The sequence below is a fragment of the Perca flavescens genome, chromosome 11 (genome assembly GCF_004354835.1).
Source record: "Perca flavescens isolate YP-PL-M2 chromosome 11, PFLA_1.0, whole genome shotgun sequence".
Classification (NCBI taxonomy): domain Eukaryota; kingdom Metazoa; phylum Chordata; class Actinopteri; order Perciformes; family Percidae; genus Perca; species Perca flavescens.
Window position 1 is genome coordinate 22302906 of NC_041341.1, and position 24483 is coordinate 22327388.

The following is a 24483-nucleotide window of genomic DNA, read 5'->3' on the forward strand; positions in this document are numbered from 1 at the left end:
TCAACCATATGTGCACTAATGAATGGCCATATGAAAACAATTAAAGCTATCAGAGTGGCCATGGCATGTATTCAGCTGTTAACAATTCAAGTTTTTTCTCAGCTGCTTTAAGATATGTGAGAAAGTATTATTACATCCGGATATAGTACACGCAGTAGTTGACTCTGGTCACTGACAACTTTCAATTATAACTTTCATTTTTCTGTGCCACTGAATGTAGATAACACAAAATGAAAGGCCCTTAGCAGGTATTTTCTGACAATTAAGCCACGGATAGATCAAAACTGTAATTTTACTTAAATATTTCAATATCCTGCTCTGTATGAACCCCATGCATTGTGCAAATGTCTCCTCAACAAAGGATTACAATCAATTAAACATTTATGGAAATGGCATCGCATCCTGTAACGCCAGGCTATTTCCCCTGACATTTTGCACCCATTATATTTTCTGACATTTGATGATATTCCTGACTCATATATGGACATTTTGATAAACACTGACATGTACAAGACTGAGACAAGATAACCGAGTGCATGTCTCTATTTGAGACAATATCTTGTGTTTACAATGAGGATTACAATGAGCCCGTCCTAAAACTGTCATTAACTAACAAATCACGAGCTAATCACAGGATTAATTGCAATCGTTACCTATTTAAGTTTCTTTAGAAGGGTAAGTGTTGTTTATAACTTTAGGTTGAACTTTTTATAGGTCAACGAAGCTTGTGGTGTGTCAAAAGCACTTTTTTCCCATAAACAACTTATTGTTAATGTGAGGTTTGTATCTTAAATAACATAAATGGAAGCACAGAGAAATATGCTATATTTGCTGTAAAATGCTTAAGTGAGATTATTAGTTTTGGGGTTAGATATATGTAAATATGCAACCAAGAAACAACATCATGACTTTGCGTAAACATACACGCCACTAAGTGGTGTGTTATCTGTATGCATTTTGAGCTATCCACGTGTGGCGTCGCCACGTTGCGTGTTATCACGAGAACGTGACTTACTATCGCGAGAACAACAACACACGTGTAAAAAAAATAAATAAATAAAAAGGTTGGGTTTAGGAAAAGAACACTGAGAAAGGCTTTAGTAACACACAAAAAACATGAAAAAATACCGAAAACACGCTTAGGAAAACAAACCCCATACGCGGGACGCGATCCCGGCTCTCCTGGGTGAAAGTCCTGTGTTTTACTCATCCATCACCCCAACCAACCTCCCTCCGCAGACTTACGCCCCTTCATACTACTCGCTACAATGAAAATTCACACGTAATGTAGGTCAATGCCGGCCAAACTGCGTTGATAAACACGCTAAAAAGCGATTACGCGTCTTGACAACACACCAAAATGGCATACGAATTGGCATGTCATAAATACGCCACTTTATAAGATCAGTCTGCAAGAAATGTGAATTTGTGTAGGGCCTTGCCCATGGCTTAAAGGAACACGCCGACTTATTGGGAATTTAGCTTATTCACCGTAACCCCCAGAGTTAGACAAGTCCATACATACCCTTCTCATCTCCGTGCGTGCTGTAATGCTGTCTGACGGTTCCAGCGGCATCAGGCCAGCACAGAACATCAGGTAATGGTTCCAGCAATCCTACTGCTCCGAATAAGTGACAAAATAACACCAACATGTTCCTATTTACATGTTGTGATTTATAGAGTCACAGCGTGTACAAAAAACAACGTAACATGAGACACAGCCATCTTCTAACAGTAAACAAACCGGGAACTATTCTCAGACGGAAGAATATAGTACTTGGGCGGAGTGATATGCTCACAGCAAGCCTGTCTGAGAATATAGTTCCCGGTTTGTTTACTGTTAGAAGATGGCTGTGTCTCATGTTACGTTGTTTTTTGTACACGCCAGACTATACAAATCACAACATGTAAATAGGAACATGTTGGTGTTATTTTGTCACTTTTGTCACAATTCGGAGCAGTAGGCTAGTTGGAACCAGTTACCTGCAGGATCTGTGCTAGGCTAAGCTAATGCTGGAACCGTCAGACAGCGTTACAGCACGCACGGAGACGAGAAGGGTATGTATCGACTTGTCTTACTCTGGGGGATACGGTGAATAAGCTAAATTCCCAATAAGTCGGCGTGTTCCTTTAAATTGGCAGACATCTTTACAACTCAAAAGATTCATATCCTCCTTATCCTTCATATTCGTGGTAATGCATAATACCACTTCTAATTATATGACTCAGTTTAATCAACAGGAAATGAAGCAGACTCCTTCTCTGACAGTTTGTCTAATATGAGTGAGGCCATGGGGAGAGTATGTCAGTGTTTGCAGTGGGTTTGCTCATGGATGAGACAGTGTTGAACATCTTACCTCTCTATATGTAGCTGATTTTAAATTACAGTAAAAAGCAACTCACTTGCCACTCAAAGCTTTGAAGTTTTTGAATATTTCACAAAAGTTGAGTTTAATGCATTAAACATACAATGTTAGTAAAGCTTCCAAACTATAAATTACATGAATCGTATATAATCTTTTGCTTGTGTTCGAGTGGTTGTATCCTATCTTAAAGAGGGGCGAAGTACTCCGATGTAATCATTCTACATCTCCCTTCAGTAATGCATTATTTCAAAAGTAAACCTTGAAGTCTTGCTCGCCTTTATGTATGTACATTGACAAAAGGTCTATAATTCATATGGTTATTCAGAAAAAGAAGAGTTTGGATAAACAGCATGGTTCATTCATAATTCTTTATTCAACTGGCATATCATGGAAATTTCAACAGTCATAGCAGATTAACCTTGTGTGTGCTTTCTATGGGCCCCTCTTTGGTGAATTATTTCATTTCCATTTTTTTTTTTTATCACCAGCTTGACCTTCCTCTAGTAAAAATATTCACAACTATAATGTTGGAATATTTAGTCATAGTAATTATATAAATAATGAATTCTTGAGGTAAGAAAATTCTCAGTGGACCATGTGCTGAGAGCTTGTCCTAGCCACCGTTCTAATAACACACTGTATAGTACAAGCTTCATATCCAGAGTGTTTAGAAAAATCACAACTGGAAGGTCATATGTAACATGAAATAGGGGAAATAGGTATTTTTGCCTCCCACTGTAATGAAACGTGAAATGTTTGTTGCAGTGGCGTAGTGTGAAAATGTCATAACTTCAGACCTGTTGAAGCTCCCAATTTAAAGGGAACGTCCATATTAAAATAGAATGACTATATGTTTTATAGATTCATAAAATGGATAATTTAAAAGTCATAGTAACAACAAATAGTTATAAGCAAATACTAGGTAATATTGTACAACTTCAGTCTTTTCAGCCAGTAAGGTAGTCAGGTCATCTATATAAGGTCAGCTACAGAAAAATCTTGGAGCTGTTCCATTAGTAAGTGAGAGGACGATATAGATGGATATTTTAACAATTACCGGATTTTTGCAGAAAAGCAGAACATTCACAAAATAAACTAAATTTGGAGGAACGTTATTGCAATTTTAGATTTTTTTTGGTGTGATTTTAAGTTTGTAAAAGAGACATAATCTCTTTGTGTTCCCTCCTAATTTGAGGTGGGTAATGATGAAAAACTTATGTGCATCAATCTTTATTGCCAAATTATTCTTATAGTAATTAACTAACTTGAGCAGTGTTTCCTATACATATGTTCTACTTGGGCTGCCCTCCCAGGTAGATCAAGACCAGCCCAGGTAGATACAATCCGAATTACATTTGTTTGGTTTTTCCAATCAATGATAATTTTATAGCACACAGACCAGCGGCCTCCAGACGATTATTATGAAATTATTTCTACAGGTAACACTTAATATAATACACCGTGGGGAAGGCAAAGACGTGTCTCCTTTCTCAGCTGAGGTGGACACATTACCGTTGCCGATGCTGTGTTTTACAATTGCACTGTAGCCTAGCAGCTAGCAGATTCCTTCTGCTTATAGTGTCCCAACAAAACATTTGAGTTGCCATCTCTGCTCTCTGTCTGCTCAGCTGCTAGACCGCTGTGCTGCGAAGCGTCTGCCCCTTGGATTGTCGGCAAACTTCCTTTTTTTCTTTTTTTTTTTTTTTTTTTTTTTTACTTTATTGACAATAGAGCTGAGAGTCTGTGAACTAGAACAAAGCAGTGCGACCGTACAAGTGGCACGGGTTCGATTCCGACCCGCAGCCCTTTGCTGCATGTCATCCCCCTCTCTCTACCACTTTCCTGTCTTAAGATGTCCTATCCAATAAAGGCAAAATGCCCAAAATATAATCTTCAAAAGAAAAATATAAACCTGAGAAGCGGATTTTGATAAAGCTGTTGATTCCATAAAAATCACAGCAATAAATGTGCTTCATTGAGGTCTCTGTTTTTTTTAAGAGTTAAGCGTATCGATACCTCAGATGCCATCTGCCATCATTTTAATGCTCATATAAACATTTTCATGGGAATCAGTTGGATTGACTTTATTTGGATGGAAACTCATTAAACCAAAGCGTTTTACTGGGATGTGACTACATTTCTCTGTTTCGGAGATGTAAGCTTTGAAATACAACTCAATTTTGTATGCACTGTGTCAAACAGTTGTTCTAGCAGCACAACGATACAATGACAATACACTAACTGTACAATGAGTGTCACCACTGACTAACACCACTCAATAAAGTATTGTTCTGCTAAGAAACAGTCAGACATGTTTGTACAGTAGATACTAATACTGCAGTCCAAAACAGGAAAATAGGGATTTGCCAATCCCACTTTTTCCTCTTCCAATAGAGATAATGGTACTAAACTCAGGGCGCAGTAACTTCCTGAAGTTGATCACGTTGTAACTGGTCTCTGCTAAGAAATAGTTCTTTAATAACCCCCCTTACAACAAAAACATGTTTTTACACTGACATTCTTATATGGCTTAAACAAATAAGATATAACGTGTTAGGGTTGGTAAGCAGATTTTGTTACTTTGTGACTAAACAATTCCCCCATTTACAGGGTTTATGTTAAACTAAGCTAACTGGCTGCTGGCTGTAGCTTTATATTTGCCAAACTGACATGAGTCAATCTTCCCATTTAATTCATAGCAAGAAAGCAAATAAGCAGATTTCCCAAACCGTTGAACTATTCCTTTAAGGTTTAGGATCAGAGATGTATAGTAGGGGTGGTACGGTTCATGAAAACACATCCGCACGGTTCGGTCCGCTTGTCTCTGTTCGGAGCGTGTGTGCCCCGCACGGTTCGACGCATGCGCAATGTAGCCTCGTGCCCGTCAGGTGCCTGTATGTGACCTCAGACAGTGTGTTTCCCTTTTGCGCGAAAGAAGAGGAGTGGACAAGTTACCAACAAAACGTACAGCAAAAGACCATGTAAAACATTTCAGACCGTCTTGCCAGTTTTTTCACTCTAAAGTCACTGAAGCGGCCCCCCTTAAACATTTTCTAATCAAATCTACACGATTCACGTAGGTCACCTATTTTGGTTTCAAAACTGTGAATTTGACCAAAAGGTGAATGATTTTCATGTCTGAAACACACAGGGTGGATGCAGGAAAAATCGGAGATGAGACGTACAGGAGGACCTAAATTGAGGACAGCTACGTTCGTTATTGTAAGTGCAATGATAAGTCCAATAAGTACTTTATCAATCAGTCAGAATCAGTATGAATGTGTGTCCCAGGCCAGGATAGGACATTAACTAACAATGTAAACTGTTTTTATGTTTAACGTATTCTGACTTATTCAAAAGATGGAGCTTTAAGAGTTCCTCTCTTTTTCTTTTAAAGGATACAATTTTTGTAAGAGCTACACTGAAGTTGGCAGATTGATAAATACAAGTTATTTCAATTGATATTCTGTAATATTTCAATCTTCATGTGCTAAAAAGGCACATACGTTCCTGTAGATGGCAATACATATTCTCCTTTTTTTGTCAAATAAATGAAAAGCTTGTTGAAATCATCAATGTCTTCCCTCTTGCTGTATCAAAATCTCACCTAGCTTTCCTCAGAGATGGTCCCAATAATGTGCTTAAAGTCAAGTTAAATTCAGTTTGTGCATGATTACATGATATAACTATATAATTATTTAATACTGTATCATACATTGTGGATAATTAACCTATATATCATATACTGAAGTATATTTCTGGAGTGTTAAAGATTAAAAGAAAAAATAACAAGAACCAGACAGAAGCGAAAACCGTGACCCTAAAACCATGATACGAACCGAACCGTGGGTTTTGTGAACCGTGTCACCCCTAATGTATAGTAACAAAGTAGAATTACTTCACTACTGTACTTACATAAGTACTAAAAGGCTGTATCTGTACGCTACTGGAGTATTATTTTTTTCTCCTACTTCCACTTTTACTTCAGTACATATTTTCGATGAGTTTAATACTTTTACGCCGATACATTTTTTATGTATCAATCGTTACAATTATAAAAATTTTACAAACCATTCCAAACCCACATTATCACTGCCAGAGCGGTAGATGGCTCGGTCACCAGGTTTGATCAAGCGATCAAGCTGTCTTATAAGAAGACAGTGCCTAGCGCGTGCTAGGGCTGGGCAATATATCGATATTATATCGATATCGTGATATGAGACTAGATATCGTCTTAGATCTTGGATATCGTAATATTGTGATATGACATAAGTGTTGTCTTTTACTGCATTACAGTAAAGTGATGTACTTTTCTGAATTTACCAGAGTGTGCTAGCTGTTCTGTTATTTGCCTTTTCCCCACTTAGACATTATGTGCACATTACTGATGATTATTTATCTAAAATCTAAGTGTGAAGATATTTTGTTAAAGCACCAATTGTCAACCCTAGAATATCGCCGCAATATCGATATTGAGATATTTGGTCAAGAATATCGTGATATCTGATTTTCTCCCAGCCCTAGCGCATGCTCCCTTTCTGGCTTTCACTCTGCTGCCTGCCCGCACCGAGAACACGCGAGCCACACCAGTTTGCCTCGAGATGGAAGAACCAGAAACACCACCTTCAATACCTTCAACTTCAAGTGATCGTGGGGGTGAGGGTGAGGAAGGAGACCACCCCTGGCCCTACTTAGAGTCCATGTTTTCATTTGTCGGAGTGAAAGACAATAATTGTACTTTTACTTTCAGTACTTGAGTAGTAAATGTTAAAATAAACTGCTTGCAATATTTAAGTACAAACATTTTTGAATACTTTAGTACTTCCACTTAAGTGTGTTGCTTAAAGAGCACTTCAACTTCTACTCAAGTCACTTTTTTGATAGAGCACTTGTATTTTTACTCAAGTCTGGGTCTCTAGTACTCTATACATGTCTGTTTAGGATAGAGTTTCATTTAAACTTGAACTGAATGATTAAATGCTTCTCTATGGAGGAAGTTATACCACCATCAGTCCTAAGATACCTTTTAAAACCATACTGGATAAACTTAAAAATGCATGGCTGCCAATATTAAATAAGACTGAGACTGACTTTGTGACAAACAATAAAAACATAATTTCTAACAAAGCAAACCTGCAATCAAAATCAATTTTCAGTATTTTCAAATTCAGATCCAAACCCTTACATTCTCTTTTAATTAAGTGCTATTTTTACCTCCATGTAATCAGAACTACCCAGAGCAACCATGATCATGCATTAAATATTTCATTTATAAAAAGGTGCCATGTTTTTCCTTAAATACAACCGCTGTGCTCAATGAGCTTTGAATATGGTTTAATATGCGGTTCGCCCATTTCTCTCTTGCTAAGTAACAAGCAGTACCTCTTTCCATGATGTGGTTTGTCCTCTAAAGCAAAGTTGCTGACATTGTTGAGGGATGAGTGAACACATAACAAAGCAGTGCTTCTGATAGTGCTTCACATTGGACTCTATTCACCCCACTTTAAAAAATTAGTAATGGTATCCCTAGGTGTAGCGCACAATATACAACAGTGTGATTACAATATCCATATGCACTGTGGGAACCACGGTATGTAGGGGAAGATAGGAATCCTCCATACAAATATGAAAATCAACAGTGTTCCTCTATTCCATATATAATCAGTCAGCCCACTGCGGGAAGAGATATCAGCCTAGCTTTCCATTTGCTGATAGTGGCATGCAGCGGCATTAAGAAATCACCCTGAATGTGCCGGGGTAGATAACTGAACATGTTGGGTGTCTACGGGAGATATATTTACACAAAACAGGGAGCAGACAGGGTAGATCTAATTGACTAGGTAGCAGTTTGCCGAGGTTGGTACGGCAGGTCTCAGAGTCGAGTGGATGAGGGGCTTACAGAGAGGCCGTCAGAGAGCAAAAGATTAGTGCTGACGTCTCTGCCACATCAATTACAACCCGCTGCTTGGCTGGGGAGAAATCCCCACCACTGTCTCTTCAAGGCCACCAAGCACAAACTGGGTGTGTCAGAGGTCATCCAAGGGAGGAAGCGCAAGGCCTCGGCCCTCCCAGTGGGAGTCACTCCTGTTGGCAGGTGGTTCAGAGTCCCCTGTGGAGGGAGGTGCCACAGAGAGTTTCACAGCAAACACCAGACCTGTCGTTCACCAGAGCCACATGGTCCTGCACAGTGGGAGGGGAGTGGCAAGGATGAAGAAATAGCACAGGCTCTGCTATTTTTCATTCAGTTTAATGGTGTTGCATAGACGTGTGACAATGTTCTCATAATATCTTACTTTGCTTTTGCATTCACTTCTGGATCAAAAATCATTATTATGTTTTAGCTAAAATAATAGTTCAAAGAAATGTTGGACAAGTACTATTTGTTCTCAGTCCAAAATAATGACTAGTGTATGGTTGATAAAAATAGACAGATAATGAAAAGTTCAGTAGGTCAATAAGCAAAATACTATTATTGTGGTGCAGATTGAGTTATGTGAAAAACAGATGAAATATACTTAAACCCAAATATCTTAACAATTAATTATTCTGTCATTGTTAGGCCACACAATTGTAGTGGTGTGTTTAATCTACACTGCTGTTAAACCCAAACAACCTCTAATTCAAAACACTGCTGACTACAAAACATAGCCAAGTCTCAGCAAACAGAAACACAATGTCTTGGTGTGCTGGCCACCGGGCCAGATCAGCATGAAGCCATCACACAGAGTTAGCCGGCCTACTCTGTCTGCCTGTTGTTGGTGGACCAGTCAGAACCCCCACCCCAATACATCCAGATCTGCATCATGGTCAGTGGGGGGCTGACACAGGGCATTAGCCAGCGGGGCCTCTGATAGCACCAACACTTTTACCCTCGGCTCAAAACCCCTACCATGAACCTCCACCACAAGGCAGAGAAGCACTACGACTGGTGTGGCCAAAATCTTTACAGACCGCTAAACTCTGTTTCTTAACATCAGCATTATTTCAAATGCAGTGTCAAGATGATAGTTGTCACTATACTGATATTGCATCTACTTTATTTTTTACTGTAATCAGTCCCAGAGTAAAGTGGATGATCTAATTATATTATGTACCAATACTGTCAGTCAGTCAAGCATAGAGACAAAGCTTAGTGATGCACTATGCAGAACAATACTTTAGTTGCCTAAACAGCTTTAAAACAGGACTTCAGAGACTCAGAAAATGGGATCATAATCCCATTAACTTTAATTAGATTTATGTGGCGCTCACCTTTCTTCTGTGACAACAAATTAATGATAAGCTAAAGAGAATTAAAACAGTGGTACGTGAAACCCTTTTCTTCCCCTCAAGGCTCTCTACTGGGTCCCAGCCTCACCTAAAAGCTCGTGAGAATTTAGATCAAACCCCTCCTGTGTAGAGCTAAGTGAGACCAGCCATAAATTGCTAATAGACTAAATGAAACGAGGTAGGAGGCTCCTGCTCTGCAGCAATTACCCCTTAGATGTAGTCATTCATATCCCTGCATGTCTCGTTTCATCAGGGCAGCGCCGGCATTTTGTCAGGCTGTCTTTGTTGCACAGCTCTGGGTTGGTTAGAGGACTGACCATGGTACCGATATGCAGGGTAGCATTTGAAACAACAAAGTGCCGTTTGACCGGCTGGCCGCTCACAAGAATGGCACCTCTTCCTGCCTTTCATGTAGCATGGGTTTGTATAATCAATTATTAATCAAAGTTGCGTTTTGAAATTCAAACTCAAAGACACGTCCGCCACACTTAAGTATCTCCCTGTGGTTTTTATTTGCTTGGATGCCTTTTCATGGCTTTATTTATGATGCTCTTACAGTATGTGTTTCTAATGATCTGCTATTAAGGTACTGTACATCTTCATGCAGTGGTGGCTGCATTTCCTTTTTAGGGGGGATTTATACTGGACAAAGGACACATATCATGACCATGAATTACTTTAGAGCTTAAACGAATCAGTACAGCACATCCAATCAGATTATATTATTTAAAATCAGGGGTTGCTTTGTTTTATTAATGAAGCTATATTTGCGGTATACTATACAACATTACATTTAGGTGTCTATTTGGTCAGAAATATCCTGCAAATAGAAGTCACTTTAGTTTCTTTTTCAACTCTATACTTGATGTACCATCACTGCAATGTTACTTTCATACTTTCAGCCTGTGAAAAAGTTCTGTTTTATATAACAATTTATCTCCACTTAACAACAGAGTACAAATAAGATGGGATGTCTGCTGCTACAATATACAAATGCAAGAGACGTGCATATACCGTAGGGATAAATCACACACATATCACTGATCATATCTGTGATTGAGCATAGTTGCGAGAAAATTAAACAAAACAACAAGATGAAAGACTATGAAATATCATGTAAATCATGATTCATCAATCCTGTTTACCTTGGATAAGGACAATATAGGATATATAAACCTTTACACTTGTTGTATCACTTACTTTTCAATGGAATATCTCTGAGTAACGACCTATGAATATTTATTCATTGTGCCACTTGCAACTCAATTCAACCATTTGATAAAAAATTCATCCATTCTTTGGGAAACTCCAAATCTTCTCTCCACCTTTTACTGTTCAACAAATTGAAGTGTGCACTGGGAGGGAGGCCAGCGGTAAACACAGAGAATCTATTTATCCATCCCATTCCAGGGCCGAGAGGAGAGCTGAGCCCTTCAAAGGCAGAGGCAACAATGTGAGTGACATCAGGTCATCCTGCCTCCTCACAGTCACCTGGCTGATAGAATTGTTCTGGGGGGGAGATAGGAGGGACCTGTGAAGCACAGCTTTTTTGTCATTGCCATATCTTGTGATTGATGGCTCCATGGCCGCAGTGAATCTGCCCTTTTTAAATAATTTATGTTGCCCATCGCTATGGACAAGTAGCTTATAACCGGGTTGTTATTTTTCCATTGACTTGAGAGATCAATACTTTAAAGACATGACATAGCCCCTAATGACCTACTTAAATGGTTCTCTGGAGTGCAAAACAACTGCAGTGTTTACTCAAAGACTGAAAACTGTTACACTATTATTATTACACTGCATTGTAAAGTTCTACATTGTAAACAAAAAAAAGGTGCAGGCCAGAGTTTGGGTCAATTCCCTTTAAAAATTCAGCTTGTTAATAGAAACTGCAATCCAGATCAAAACAATGGATCCTCCGTTGTCATATTCTCAATCATTTTATACAAAACAATATGATAGAGTATTTGGTATTAAACTGTGATAGGAATTCACATATTGATAGGACAAAAAGGTAGGATTAATCGCGAGGCTGCTCTGGAAGAGTAGATTAAACTGTAAAGGTCTACCTAATAAACTGATAACTCAGTTTATAATCCAAGAAATAAGCAGTGTCATTCCCTAAAATAGTCCAGTAGAGTTGTGTTGTAAATCAAAAGGCCCTTGTTCATTCTCCCTCTAACAAAGTGACAAATTAGTTGAACAATAGTGTTTGAATTCTTATTAAAGTTGATTAATTCATATCATTAGTTGATCGCACAACAGCTCATAAAATATACTAAATTAATTTCTTTACCGTGATTAATATATGAAACACTTGAATTAACATCAATAAATCAATTTGTGAATCAATTACATTATCATGTTTAAATACAGAGCTAATAGTGTACATTAACTAGCGGTGTAGAAGTGATCATATATCATTTGGCATTCCAAAGAGGAAGAGCAGGGGAGCATCCTTAAATGATCAATGATAAAAGAGATCCAACTCTGACCTTAATCGGTCCCAATACATTTTGCATGACGTTGTTACTGTGAAACCAGGGTAAGTTGTCATGCTTCCTTTAATCTTAGATTTATTATATCGGACTGATAACACTTTACCTATCAAATAAGTTATAATTAGCTGCTGAAAAATGGCAGTGATGTGAAAATGACTCATGTCAAATGCAAATACTGCAAGTATGGCAGGATTTCATTTAAAATAATTACTGAATTTTGATAGTAAACTTGGATCAAAGCCCATTTCCTAATTAACACAACCAGTTTTCCTATATATTCCATTATACTGTAAGCTGAACTTGTTTTTTTCATATATGTTAAGTATACTGTAAGTGAAGTGGAGACACTTCATCCAATTTAGCACTTGGAAACTTCCTTGTATAAGTGACTGCCTGCTGCAGTATGAACAAGCCAGCTATGATACGCATGTCAGGGCTTCTTCGTGGTTACACTGCAGAGAGCTACAGACATCGCTGCTCCCTTACAGGGCTGCTGCAGATGTGAGGGGTCCTCTCAACCAGGTGTTGTGTGGATCAGTCAACAGAGTTAACGTGACACACTTTGTAGAGAATTACACCTCTACCACAGCGAGCTTTGGGCCTATATGGTCTCGCTAATAAACCTGGACCTTGTAATGTCTGTCTGATCACTCAAACGTAGGAGCTGCAGCAAGGGGAGGACAAGGAAATGTCATCCAACATGGATAGAAAATGTACCTCCACCTTTGTTTAAGGTTCATGTGGGCTGAGTTTGATTGCTCTCTGTGTTTGTGCCAGGAATTGGCTTGTTACATGTTATACAGTACGGGCACAAGAGTATTTTTAGCCACTCAGCCTGCTTAGGAACCTGGCACTTCAATATACATTGAGTTGATGACTAAAGCTATACATTAAGGAGCAGCCGTGCACCTGAGCTGAGCGGAGGAATACTGTAATAGATGGAGTTGTATAGAACTAATAATAATAATAATAATGCAAAAACAATAGCTTGCAAGAACATTAAAAGTCCATTGCTGTAATGCAAAAAATACAGACAAGAATGGACAATAACTTTAACGCAAAGGATATGGCTGGCAATATTCCATATTTTTGTTATTGTCAACAAATCTCATGAAAGACTAAAACCAATAGTGTGTTAATCCATCTCTCAATACGTTCCAACTTTCAGATATGTGACACACACAAAGCCTATTGAATATGTGAATCTTCAAACATTTATTACAAAATATATGCTTTAATTAAGTTAATCAAATAATTTATGAAGAAGGCTATATAATTTCCTAAACCAGATAGGCATTGTAGTTTTTAGCAAATGTTACTCAAACAGGAATGAATTGTGCAATTGATGGGGACCGTTTTCCACTTTTTCCCCATGGATTGGGTGCGCTACTTAAAATGTTCACCACCAGGATGGTGTATGTTGGATCAACTCAAAATAAACTGCCATGTTAGTTTTAAAGATTGAACATGTCAGCCAGTGCAATAATGTGGCTTATTTATGTGTTTATAATAGTTTTTGGACAACAATGGAATCTATGGCATATACTATTTTAGGCTTTGGCTAATCAGGCAATACTTGTTATTAGGATCAATAGAGTGTTGGTTTTGGCATTTTCATAAGATTTGTTGACAATATGAAAAATATTGAGTATCACCAGATTTAACCTTTAGATGTCCTCATGGTTAGCACATATATTTTGTGGCATGATATAATGTACTTGTCACCGATATATGACAGACACACAATGATGACATATGATCAATAGTGTAGCAGTCTACTATTTGCATATTACTAGAATACGTTCCATGTGTGGATTCATTTCAATTTTAGGCATTGATGTGTCTAAATGTTCCTTTTAGTAAGGTGGACTCTTATAATCATCTAATAATACGAATCTTAAAATGTCCAGGGCCAATTCAAATGCCACCTAACAAAAGGACTGTCTTTGCTCCAGATGTAACAGCCAGTGGCCTCTTCTATTTTCTTCAATGGCTGCTCCCATTGACTCAACTAATGTGTCTTTTGATATAATAAAATACATACTTATAAATGCATAACGTAATCAAAATGCTTACCAACTTGAAACAATCCATTATATAGAGAGGATCAAATTAATTCCTTCTCTTGCACCAAGAATTGCTTGATGCCTCAAGATAATTTGCCATGTAATTCTTTTCATCTACACAGATGCACTGACATACAGTACATGCTTCTTCTTTTTTTGTCCCTGATAACAACCGTTAATTCATCAAGAGTAAATAAAATGTTTAGTTGGGATGGGACATTAATTATCACATTCATCTGCTTCCAAACTGGGCTATAATGAAATGTGTTGTAATAGAGATTGCTCTTGTGGAGGCAAGCCGTTTATGAATCGCTAGAGGTGCAGCAGCTGCATTCCCCCTTGAGAGATAGAAATTTATGCTGTATACCCTGCTGATTGTTGAGAAGGTAAAGAACCAATAGCAGCATGTTCAGAGGTTTAATTTAAAGTGTGTTTCTCACTAGGCTGCTCACAACACTTAATTAAACTCTGCTGTTTTGGCAATGACAAATGCTGTGGTGCAGGAGGAAGCTGGGCTGCTGTGACTGAGAGGCTTTTGTAATTTCTTTCATGTGCAGCGATGGCCAGATCCAGGTCAGAAACTGTAGAATTAAAGAACTAAACAAGATTTAGACATGGGGAATGGGAGGGCAAGGGGGTGTGCGGTTACAGTCATTTCTTTCTTAGGAAAAAAAATCTATTTTTCTCTCTCTTTTTTGTGTCCTCTTTCTCATTTTTGGAAAGTTTTGTCATAGATTTATGAGGGTTGAGCTTCTGTGCCTGGTTTTCTGCACTTTCACACTGATGTTTCCTAAGGTGTGTGTGCTTGATGGAGACTTCAAAATTTTACTGAAAAGTATGATGAATAAAATGAATAGTAGGTTCCTGCACAGCATATTGTTCCAATTATTTGATAACGGCCTGATCTTTCTATTAAGCCTCTTAGCATGTCTCTTAATTTGCCAAACCAAATTTTCACCAAAGGAAGCATTAAGTTTAAAATAAGCAAGTGTGAAATATAACTTCAGAGGTCTGGCACACAAAAACATCATACTGGAAGCAGTCAACAAATTGACAGGGAGTGACTAATAGCTTTTATTCTGAGTAGAAATCCAATTCATGCCAAACAAAAACCTTATTTTGTTTCTGTAACGGTATGACTGTATTACTGTGCATTTCATGAGATCCATTTAAAAGGTGCAGCCAGTCTAGCACTAAGCCACTGCAAAGCCCTGCTTGCTGCTGTGTTATGAAGTCGCAGAACTCTGGCTACCCTGCCAAGAAATAACCACAAAGATGCCTGCAAGGCACAAACAGGAGCTGGAGCATTTCATTCAATAATGTAATCCATACTTTTAAGTAAAAAAAAAAAAAAAACTCAATTTGTATGTCCTTTTTTATGACTTGAGTGAATGGAACTACACATTATTTTTCTGTCACATGCCAATCGTTTTTCACAGTGTTATCACAACTGCATAAATAAGATGTTTTACTGGCTGCGTAGCCACAAAAAAATACAGTCACTACGTTCAGTTTGGAAATGTGTGCCACAACACAATCGCTGACATAGTTTAAACATATTTTAGTGTTTCCATTTCATATAATCTTCAATCTCATTTAAAGGTCCAATATGTAATATTTGTACTGTAATAAATCCAAAAATGACACCAATGCCTCATCAGATATTAAGGAAACATGTTAAACTGAAATACTATCTTTTCTGACAACAATGCTAATGTCAGTATTTTTTCTTTTTGAAATTTACATTCCGTGACGGAATTTATGTTTATGTTTTGATCTGTGTGTTGTTATCAACGGCCCAGTTTGACAGCCAGGCCGGGTTGCCAGATATACCTGTAAAAACGTAAACCCAGCGCGCTACAGCTGTAACGGTAGTACAGCCATGAAAGCAGCAAACAAACGAACAGGATCAACGGAGATAGATTATACATGACATAAAAAAAAGAAAACAGCATGTTTCTAACAGTTGCGTGACCAGAGACGTAACAACCCCCTGGTAAATATTGGAGATGTATTTGAAAGATGGAGACAGCTTAGATCCCAAAAGGACGCAGAGTTGGCTTATTTTCTCCTGAACAGGTAAGCATTAGCTTCAGGCTAATTTATCACAGCTACTAGGGATGGGCATTTTTTGTCATTTCAACATTTGTGTACTCACATTGAATTATATAGCTAGAGTACCCGAGTTGGTTACTCACAAAAACAATTGAGACATAGCCAGTAAAGTCCCGACTGGTCCTGGCTAACGCCGCCATGCTAACATTACCGGGAGGACCAGGCAAGCAGCCCATGGCTGTTTACAGCGTGTAGCCTCTTCAGCGGATGGAGCCGACAACGGTGAGTTATTTTAAGCCACGACAGGGGGGCTGTAAATCGGAAAGAGAGGACTGTGAGTTTGCAGTGTGTTTAGCGATTGTTGCCGTAATTCTAAGCCAATGAAGTGTGTTCCGTCGGCAAGGTAGTGGTATTTTTAGCGGTTTGTATTGTAATTCTAAGCCGAGGAAGTGTGCCTGACTGGCGTGTGGAGAGGACAGTGAGGTTGTTGTGTTTTTAGCGGTTCATACTGTAATTTTAAGCCAAAAAAGTGTGTCTGTCAGTTGGTTACAGAGCTCCGCGTGAGCACGGGCTTTTATGACTGTCAATATAGCCAGCATCTAGCGTTAGCTACTCCGCTGTGCTGTGGAGTAATCTCTGGCTATGTGAGAAAAGCGTCTAGCAACATTGTTGTGAATGCTGCGGTCTCAGCGTGGCAACCTCCGTGAACTTCGAGTCTGGGCAGGAGGGGGCGGGGGAGACGACTCTCCAGTATTTTGAATTGGTAGTGCAGTAACTATTTTAACCGCTAGCTGCCAGTATTACATACAATATTACATATTGCACCTTTAAGCATACTTTCTTGTCATTACCTAATCAATAAAACTTTAAAATGCTACATATCATCTAACCTATCTCATACAAATCTACTTCCTATCATATAAATGTATAGCTTAATTTAAAGGGTGCACATTTGGTCATTTACATTATACTAAACCAAATTGTAAACACTGATCGGTGCAACACATTAATATACATGGACAGACAATTAGAACGCTCTTCAATATAATGTAAAAAAATAAATGAATCAGTTCATTTTTAAATAATTCCACTAAAGGTGAAAAATGTTTTGGCTAATCCAGAGAATGCAATAATAAAAACAGGAGCATATGCATATAGAAAAGATACTGTATTTACCATGTTTTATATAGGGGGTGAAAACAGCTCCATATGTATTTTGGTGTTCTGTAAATGCCAGGGAGACACAGCAGCATCCGTTGGAGTTAACGGTGCAGCACTTTTGTGTTCAGTAGCACAAATCATTAATCATGAGGCCGGCCATATTCTTGTAGTGCCTGTGCTTTCATTACTGGGCCTAATTAAACAGTTCTGTGAACTGGAATCTCAGATTCCTCTGTTACAGATTATCATTAATTATGGTGAAAGTGCTCAGAGATGTTTGACTCAATTATATTCTGCTCAACCCTGGCAGCGGGGTGATTCATTGTTCTGAGCACTCCACAGCCGTACTGTCTCTGCTTATCACCAACCTCCACTTTTGTAAATTGGGCTCTGCCAGCCAACAAACTAAGAATTATGTGCTGCTTTTTTCATTACAAACATGTTGGAGGAGCACAGACCAATTAAGGGTGGGATATTTTGTGTGGAGTGATGAGGCAGGCATTGGTGCAGTGAGATGGGGGTTGGATGTGGGGTACTATGGGAATGAGCTGCACCATGCTGAAGTTGTGGCTTTATTACCATGTGTGGTACAGCCCTCCACCAGGTCTATTGACTGATTATGCTCAGCATTCTTCCTCAATATCTCAAAGCTCTCAGTAGTGAGAGTTAAAATTAGAATATGGACTGAATATTATATTGATATTTCTGTGCAAGAGCTGTACAAACAGATTTCCATTGTCCTGTAGGAGGGTTTAAATGGAGATTTCTACTATACTGGCATTGGCAGCTATGAGTGTGTATAGCTTGGAGGAAAGCGTTAACTTTTCATAATATTTGTGTATGACATGCAACTTTTTATGCAGCTGACTAATGTCAATATTACTTCTATGGTCTTATGTAGGGTGCGTGGGGGTCTATGATGGAAGCAGTGTGTGAATGAGATTATTGGCCACCTTTTTTTAGGGTCAGAGAATTGAGTGTAAAATCTGAATCAAAGTGAAGCAGAAGTTCCAATGGTAAGCCTAGGCCTTAGCGGTTTGCACAATTTCATATGCCACAGTAGGTAGTGATTTTAATATATATGAAAATCAGCCGGAGCTGTGTGCATGTGTCTCTTGTAATATCACCGGTGGGAGATTTTCACATGCCTTACAAAGCAGGACTGTTTTCGTTTTCCCTCACTACAGTGTTGTCTCAGTAGGGCTCACAATCAGATATCCGTCTCAGTTCCATTGCTTTCAAGAATTAACAGAATAATGCAGTTGCAGTAAAAGGGATGTGAGAGGAAAATAAAGCAAAATCTAATTGTAAAATTCCCTTTTACAGTAGCTTTGTTTACTTCCTTAAACTATGGTTGGTCTAATCCCATAAACCCCTGGCAGAGGGGCAAGAAATGGGATTGTTCCTTCTAGTGACATAGCGGCAGCTCATTGAAAATGTAATACACTACTCCCAAGTCACAGGTCAGCTGGCAATCTGAATTTTAAAAGGACTGTGAATAATATTCTATTTTATTTTGAAAATGAACTTTGTGGCCTCCATCATGAATCCAATATATGTCTTAATCTTCTGGGCTCTTGAAGCCCACAGCTCTGGAAGAAGGCCTTTGACTCCTGAACCTAATAAGGAAATCACTTGTTTTCTCATCCATCTTCACATTTTTATAGGGTCTGACACAAAAAGTCCTTTATTTTAAAAGTAATTGATGAAGCATAAAATATGTTATCAAATATTATTGCTTTTTCTATCACCTTTTCTACATACATTAAATGATTGTGTTATGCAAGATGCCTGACACACTAACACAGAACACACATACAAATATCATATTATTATTAATAATATTCTTATTTGTATTATTTATATGCATTTGTATAGGTTAATGTGCACAATGTATGCTTAAGATGAAAAGCTTAACATCTGAGCATCTATTGAAATTCTGAACTGAACATGGCTGACAGTGGCAGTGAATTTAAGCGTTAATTACGCACTAACCTTTTCAGAATGGATATTTAGACACGCTGTGTCCTGCAACTCTGAATGTTCAGGAAATGAAAACATCCAACGACCAATCAGTATCTACTCACATTAGCATAGTCTTTTAAAGCCCAATGCCCCAAAACATGCCACGGAAATCCTCTCCTATTTATCTTAAAATAGCCACTTAACTTTGACTGACACTAATTCTTACTACATGGAACTGTAGAAACCCCTTCATTTCCCCCTTCTTTCTCTGTCAGAAAATTACAAAAGACAGAGTTTGTGATGTCCCCAGTGTGCAAATCCCTTTATTCTGTCAGATTACAGCATTTGATATGACGTAGTGCGGCATTCTGGCCTCACATGCCTGACAGAGAGAAGGGACCTGTCAGCAGCAGAGGAGAGCAGTGCAGATCATCACTCTGACTGATCCACAGGCCCAGAGACTGTCATCTCCTCCGACTGTACAAGTCAACACAAATAAAAGTGAGGAAGCAAAAGCCATAATGGCTGGGAGAGATCCAGGCTCATTGTGGCCATTACTTTTATTCAAACCTTACAGATGACATGATGTGAAAAATGAGCCTGTGTCTAGTCGGGTGCCCATTAGTGAGTGAGCACATTATCTCCCCTTTTTCACATTGAATCTCCTCCCTGCATGCAGTGGCAGTTGCTTCAGAGGAGTCACTCACTTTTATGGGCTTTTGACTGCCGTACTCTTTTAAATACAGGGGCCTGCACCAGGCAGAGATGACGTATGGCTGTCAGCGCTCTTTACCTCACTGACATATGCCTTCAGAGGATCCCTCCTTAAACCTTCTGTCTAAAACTAAGGGGGACAGCTAACCTCTTCTCTCACAGAGCAGACAAGAATGCATCAAATTGATTATTACAGCAAAGGGGGTGATTTCTAAAGATCTCTATTACTAGACAATTATAGTGTACAGTCTAAGGGCAATCATGAAATACAATTCCCCAAAGCCCTTAAGAGTATTTAAAGTTTTTTAAGAAGTATTGAATTATGAGGATATTTGGGGACAATAATTGTAAACTTCTTAATTAGGCAAACTAAGTCCACATTCTACATTTACATTTTTTGGGAAGTATTGATGTTAACAAACAACAAGTACAAGGCCCTTTTTCTTCACACCTCTAATAGTCGTTAGAGCACCTCCCCCAGCTGATGAAGGAAAATCAATTACTTCACTGTGTTCCTGTCACATTGTTGTGGCTGGAATTGACATGACGAACAAGTGCTTCCTCCGTGCATTGTCCATCTATCTACACTGCCAGAAGTTCACATCACATAAAAAATCTACTTGCAAGGAGACATTTCAACGAATATTTTAACACTCAAACTAACTTCCCTGACACAATGTCTAATACATAAAGCTTAAATTAATTCACAACCACTTAAGTTAACTAAACTTAAGTTTGTCATCACTTTGTCTAATGATGTTTGGTGAATAAATAGAGTGGGACTTCCATTTAGTCTCTTGCCAACAACATGCAGCTGATCTTTTCATTGGTTGTTGGAACCAAAGTTCAAAATCACCAAGCAGACTAATTGGAAATGCATGAAATAAGAAATTATCTGAAGGATTAGGTTGAAACTGAGAAACATGTATAGCCTTTTTCTTCATTCCCAATGGCCGTAAATGCACCAGTGTAGAGTATACCACAGTTACATTACCAAATATTCAACAGTAGGCTATGGAAACCCCCCAGGAAGGTTGAACCTATTTTAAAATAACATATTTTTCATTCTACAATGGGAAATAAATCTGGATAAAGTAATACAGAGCAAAGCTCAGAGGTTGTGGTCAGTTGACAGGGAGTTCTGGCTTCTCTCAGGCAAGAGTATGAACCAGACCCGCTTGGTTCAATCTAATCTCTGACAAGAAACAACAAGCCTTTGGGACACCCCCGTGGTCCACCTCTACGCCGCACAACATCATAAGCAGCACAACGCAGGGAGTTAGATCTACTGTAGCTGTCAGGGGAGAAATATCTTTCCATTTTACAACTTCAGTGGCAGAGAAGACCATACAAACGCTCCTCTATTTCCCTCACTATTGCTTACTCGTTTGAATCGCTCTCCTCGCTCTTCTGCTCACAGTTGTCAGTTTTCCATCAGTACACACACTCAAAGGAGTTCCCTGGTGACTACGTCCCATTACTATCCGGAGACTGCTGCACAACAGAGCTGCACTGCCAATGTCCCCAGTGATACCACTCAAATTCCCACATTGCCAAGTCAAGCAGTGTGCAGGTCAAATGGGATTTGGATTTGGAAGCCAGCACAGTTTTAAGTCAACCCTACCACTTCTGTTTTAAAAAACTTCAAGATGTAAAGGAGATATAATAATAATAATAATAATAATAATAATAATAATAATAATAATAATAATAATAATAATAATAATGTATACTTTATTAATCCCGCAAGGGAAAATTACAATGTTTTCACTCTGTTGTTATTACACACATTACACACAGGCCTGGATTACACACACATGCTCAGTACCTATACATGGACTAATGGAGAGATGTCAGAGTGAGGGAGCTGCCCATGGAAAGGCACCCCGAGAAGTTGGGGGTTCGGTGCCTTGCTCGAGAGCAGCTTGGTCCAGGGCTACCAGTCCACCACCATACTTTGGTCCGTATGGGGACTTGAACCTGCAACCCTCCGGTTCCCAACACAACTCCCTACTGACCGAGATACTGCCACCCCTCATGTATACACCATTAGTGACTGACTACTGGAAGGTTTGGCTCTATATTTCAGATCCTGATTTTGACAAGTTGTTTCAGTGGCCAGGTTCAACACTGGTCCCAGGCCTAACAAAGACATTGATTCAATTAGAAATCTTTTCTATTCGATGATGCAAATTATGGGTATCAAACACCCTAACAATTGTAATTAAAAAGTCACCATACCAGTTCACTTTCATTTCATGAAAGGTTGAAAAAAAGTATTCTCATTACATAGTTTGCCCACCGGAGAGCAAATGTTTATTTTTCAACTGTTAAAAAGGTCACATTCAGTAAATAATATGCTCTTTAGAAAAACAAATTCAATTAAAGCTTGTGTAAAATATATATATATTTTTTAAACATACATCTTATTGATTTTTTGTAAACTCTTAAATATCAAAATTGCATCATCTTCAAAAATCCAAAAGTAGGCAGGCTATAGTAGAAAATCTGTGCTTACAAATATTAAGGTCAATCGATATTGGCCTATCACAGACATATCGGCGTATACGTTTTCCGATATTGAAACTTTTTTTATAGAACATATAATGCATAAGTCGATGCTTAGGGTGATTTAGACATGGTGTTATTACGTAATTCTGACATTTAATTTATACAAGGTCACAGTGGTATTACTTAATACCATTAATATTTATATCACCAGGACAAAGCTTGGTTACACACAGTGGATTGTACTATAAAATGGTTGTAAGGAGTGTTTAAAAAAAAAAAGATACAGTAGATCGTTCACACGGTTCCAGCTATCGCTACAGTCTGTCTGCACTGTGTTTATTCAAATAAGTTACTATGATTCCACAAGGATCTCAGGCATGATTGTGCTAATCACCTGACACACCTGATTTCCCAATTCATTTCACCATGCATCTTGAGCAAATGTAGCGACAGCTTGCAATCTGTTTGTTTTGAGTTGTCAAAAAGGAACCAAAGGCATGTATCAACATGAAATAAATGCTACTGCAAGATGTCACCAGCTGCACATGATATGATGAATTACGATCATATGTTAATCAGCCGGAGTTGCAGTAATGGGTTGTTTACACAGCGTTCCATCACAAACCTTCTTGAAATGTTTTTCATATACAGATATAGATTCTTGAACAGACAGGAGTACACTACCGTTTGCAATACTAATGAACAGATTTAAGGATTTTGTTTTTGTTCATTTTTTATTGTCTGTTTTCAAGCAGCATAGGAACAACTAAAAATGCATTTATGAAATCAAATGTGTCTTCAATGAAAGATTAACTGAGTTTGTTCATGCGTTTATAATTACTTTGTTTAAATCTGTCCGCCTGTTTTTGTTGTTGTTACACAACTATGTAAAACTGCCTCCAAGACTCCCTGACAATATTGGAAACCCAATAATGTTTTCATCCTTGATCACTCAATGCAAAATCGTGTGTGTGTGTGTGTGTGTGTGTGTGTGTGTGTGAGAATGTGTGTGTGTGTGGTGGAGGGTTGGCCACAGAGCAAACAGCAGTACGTCCAGCAACAAGGTCAATACTAGCAGAAGTACCTTTTTATTTCCCCAGCCACCCTCCTGCAGTTTGTCCAGCAAACTTACTAATGACTGGAATAGCCTCACTGCTTCACTTTTGTTTTCCTCATCCATCAATGGGTGAATGAGTAGGATTTAGCAGGTATATACAGTAATGAATTGACCCTTATTTTAGAAAACGTACATGATTTGTAGCCTATTATCTAGATAAAAGGGATTTTGATGAGAAAATCAATATTTAGGTTTAAAGAGTTAGAGAAACTGGGACTGGGATTTCCCTATTCCAGGCCTGGTATTCCTCATAATTTACAGGATTTTCTTTCTCCAAAAAGCTATACATTTATTTTGGAAAATTGTGCTACATAGCAGTAGATTAATTTGATAATTTTGGAAAAACCTGACACCTGTTTGCATTTTATATGACAAAATCTATAAATTAATTCTACTGTACTGACTGTGGAGTCAGTTTGGACAACATAATGTAGTAAACACTAAGAGTAACATGATATAATCATACCACAATGACATAATTCCAGTAAAATACAATACTATTATATTGAATTTTTGCCTAAACCAAAGGCAAATGTCCAACAGCTTATACAAAAATAGCAATATCCATCCAGTCCCAGTAAGCACTTAAGTGGGTGGATTCAGAGTTCTCCAAAAAAAGAAACACACCACCTAATACTTTTGGTGGTGCTGCTATCTGAGCTGCATCTTGTCTGACTGATACAGCATCTCAAGCATAAAGTGTCTTGAACGTGAAAGATGCATGAAGTTTTCAAGTCTTTGCTGACTTTAGGACT

General features: G+C 38.4%; 1 long non-coding RNA gene across 1 annotated transcript in view; it reads right to left on the minus strand.

The window, feature by feature from the left end:
* Positions 1-24483, minus strand: part of LOC114564570 (uncharacterized) — a 111181-nt gene that overhangs the window by 69147 nt on the left and 17551 nt on the right. The gene's annotated exons all lie outside the window — the stretch shown is intronic.